Below are 4,270 nucleotides of genomic sequence, written 5' to 3'. Positions count from 1 at the left end.
ACATTTTCAAAGATAGATCACATATTGGGTCATAGGCAAAGTCTCTCCAAATTAAAGAAGATAAAAATCATATCAACCATCTTTTCAGACCACAAGGGCATATTAAAAATCAACTACAATAAAAATGATGAAAAATTTCAAACACTTGGAGGCTGAATAGCATGCTATTAAACAATGATTGGGTTACCAAAGAGATCAAAGAAGAAATAAAAAACATCCTGGAAATGAATGACAATAAAAACACAACAATCCAAAGCAGTAAAAGCAGTCCTGAGAGGAAATTCATGGAATTACAGGCTTACCTCAAAAAAACAAGAAAAACTGGTAATAAATTATCAAACTTTACAACTTAAAAAGCTAGAAAGAGAGCAACAAGAAAAGTCTAGAGTGAGCAAAGGAAGGAGATAATAAAGATCAGAGCAGAAATAAATGAAATAGAGATAAAAAAATACAAAAGATCAATGAAACCAAGAGCTGGTTCTTTGAAAGAATAAACAATATTGATGAAGCTCTAGCCAGGCTTATCAAGAACCAAAGAGAGATGACCCAAATTGACAAAATCAGAAAAGAAAGAGGAAAATAACAACAAACCCCACAGGAATACAAAAAAATTATAAAAAAATACTATGAACAACTCTATTTCAACAAACTAAACAACCTAGAGGAAATGGATATATTCCTAGAAAAATATGACCTTACAAAACTCAATCAAGAAGAATAAAAAAAAACTGAACAGGCTGATAACTAAGGAGGAAATTGAAGCAGTCATCAAAAAATTTCCACCAAACAAAAACCTGGGGCCAGACAGCTTCACAGAAGAGCATTACCAAATATTCAAAGAACTAAAACCTACCCTTCTCAGACTATTCCAAAAAATTCAAGAGGAAGGCACACTTCCAAGCTCTTTTTATGAAGCCAGCATTACCCAAATCTCAAAACCAGTTAAAGACACTACAAAGAAAGAGAATTACATGCCAGTATCCCTGATGAACATAGATGCTAAAATCCTCAACAAAATTCTAGCAAATCAGATGCAGCATTATATTAGAAAGATCATACACCATGACCAAGTGGGGTTTATTCCAGGGATACAAGACTGGTACAATATCCGCAAGTCGATAAACGTGATACATCACATAGACAAATTGAGAGACAAAAGTCACATAATCATATCAATTGATGCAGAAAAGGCATTTGACAAATCCAACACCCTTTTCTGATAAAAACTCTCAGTAAAGTGGGACTAGAGGGATTATACCTCAATAAATAAAAGCCTTATATGGCAAACCTACAGCCAACATCATACTCAATGGGCAAAAACTAAATTAATTTCTCCTAAGAACAGGAGCAAGACAGAGATGCTCACTTTCTCCCCACCTGTTCAACATAGTACTAAAAGTGTTAGTCATAGTGATCAGAAGAGAAGAAGAAATAAAAGGCATCCAAACTAGAAAAGAAGAAGAAAAACTGTCATTATTCAGAGATGACGTGATACTGTATGTAGAATACCTTAAAGACTCCATAAAAAAAACTACTAGAACTAATAAATGAATTTCGCAATGTAGCAGGATACAAAATGAACACCCAGAAATCTATGGCTTTTTTATATACCAATAATGAACTCACAGAAACAGAAACAAACAAACAAACAAAAATCCCATTTACCATTGCAACAAAAAAATTAAGATACCTAGGAATAATTTTAACAAAGGAGATAAATGACCTGTTATTCAGAAAATTACAGAACACTGAAAAAGAGATAGAGGAAGACATAAACAAATGGAAGAATATACCATGTCCATGGATTGGTAGAATCAACATCTTTAAAACGTCCATACTACCCAAAACAATCTATAGATTCAATGGAATCACCATTAAAATACCAACAGCATACTTCTAAGACCTAGAACAAACTCTCCAGAAATTCATATGTAATACAAAAAGACCCCGAATAGTTGCAGTAATCCTGAGAAAGAAGAACAAAGTTGGAGGGATCACAATACCAGATATCAAGCTATAGTACAAAACCACTGTTCTGAAAACTGTCTGGTACTGGCACTAGAACAGACATATAGACCAATGGAACAGAGCAGAGAACCCAGAGATCAACCCAAGCCATTATGCTCAATTAATATTTGATGAAGGAGGCAAGAGCATACAATGGAGTCAAGACAGTCTCTTAAATAAATGGTGTTCAGAAAATTGGACAGATACATGCACACACAAAAAAAAATGAAACTAGACACCAAATTACACCATACACAAAAATGAACTCAAAATGGATAAAGGACTTAAACATAAGATGGGAAACCATAAAAATTTTAGAAGAAGCCATAGGCAGCAAAATAGCAGATATTTGTGGTAGCAATATCTTACTGATACAGCTCTGAGGGCAATGGAAATTAAAGGAGAAAATAAACAAATGGGACTACATAAAAATAAAAAGCTTCTGCACAGCAAAAGAAACCATCAACAAAATAATAAGAAAGCCCACTGCATGGGACAACATATTTGCCAATGATAGCACCGATAAGTGTTTAATCTCCAAAATTTATAGAGAACTCATACAACTTAACAAAAGGAAGATAAACAATCCAATCAAAAAATGGGCAAAGGACCTAAATAGACATTTTTAAAAGAAGACATACAGAAGGCAGAGAGACATATGAAAACATGCTCAAAGTCACTAATCATCTGAGAGATACAGATCAAAACGACAATGAGGTTCCATCTCATGCCTGTCAGAATGGCTATCATCAACAAATCAACAAAGGACAAGGGCTGGAAAGGATGCAGAGAAAAAGGAACCCTCTTGCACTGCTGTTGGGAATGCAGACTGGTGCAGCCACTGTGGAAAACAGTATGGCGTTTCCTCAGAAAATTAAAAAGGGAACTTCCATTTGACCCAGTAATCCCACATCTAGGAATATATCCCAAGAAACCAGAAACACCAATCAGAAAGGATATATGCACCCCTATGTTCATAGCAGCACAATTTACAGTAGCTAAGAATTGGAAACAGCCTAAGTGCCCATCAGCAGATGAGCATTATGCTAAGCGAAATAAGCCAGTCAGAGAAAGATAAATATCACATGATCTCACTCATTTGTGTAATATATGAGCAACATAAATTGATGAATAAAAATAGAAACAGAGTTATAGAAGCATCTTACAGACTATCCAACCTATGAGGGAAGGTGGAGGGTAAAGGGGTAAGAGATCATCCAAAGGACTTGTATGCATGCATATGAGCATATGTATGCATGCAATGGACACAGATGGGGGTGGGTGAGTGACGGCATGTGCTAGGGGGTGGGGGGTGGGCAGGGAAAGGTGAAGGAGGGGGGAAAGGAGACTCATGTAATACTTTAAACAATAAAGAGTTTCAATTAAAAAAATGATGGAAGAAAAGCGGTAAGCTAAAGAATAAGGGTATCTCAAAAAAAACACACACACACAAAATAAAAAACAAATATTCTCAAAACATTTAGATCGTTGACATATTAAATTAACAGTGAGTGTAATTACAGGTGGATAATCCCTTTCTTCCTCTTTATACTTAATCTGAACCTTTAAAATGTTTTATGTTAACATATATTAATTGGACAATTAACTTTTATGAAGTTAATATTATAATACAAACAAATTAAAAGCAGATTCATAGATAGAGAGCAGGCTGGCAGCTGTTGGGCCAGGGGCTGAGTGGGAGGAATGGAGGGATTGAGCAAAAAGGAAAAAAAAAAAAGAGAAAAAACTCATAGACATGGACAACAGTGTGGTGATTGGGGAATGGAGTAGGGAATGGTGATGGTCAGAGATTTGACTTGGAGTGGTGAATACACAGTACAATGTACATGTGATGTTTTGTAGAATTGTGCACCTGAAAACCTGTATAATTTTATTAACCAGTGTCACCCCCATATATTCAATAAAAAAGGAAAAAAAGAACTTTAAAGGGATTGTCAGGGAAAATGCTAAGTCAGAGGAAGGTCAGTCATCTGACTGCTCATAGGAGTCATACAGATACCATCTGCAGGCTTCTTTCTGCCTGTTGCTTAATAGTTTGTGATTTTTTGAGTCAGGAAATGAATTCCTGAGATAAACAATCTGTGGGAATTTCTTGTGTCCTTCTCAGCTTCTTTTCTAAAGACCATCAGCAGAATTATTTGCCATAATGGAATTTAGGGAGAGACTTGATCTCAAAAGTTTACTCAGTTCCTAAGCTTGTATGTCATGAATTCACAAAGTCAACACCTACTATCGGAGCTCA

This window comes from Myotis lucifugus, unplaced genomic scaffold (assembly GCF_000147115.1).
Source record: "Myotis lucifugus unplaced genomic scaffold, Myoluc2.0 scaffold_67, whole genome shotgun sequence".
In the NCBI taxonomy this organism is placed as follows: Eukaryota; Metazoa; Chordata; class Mammalia; order Chiroptera; family Vespertilionidae; genus Myotis; species Myotis lucifugus.
This window is presented reverse-complemented; position numbering follows the sequence as displayed.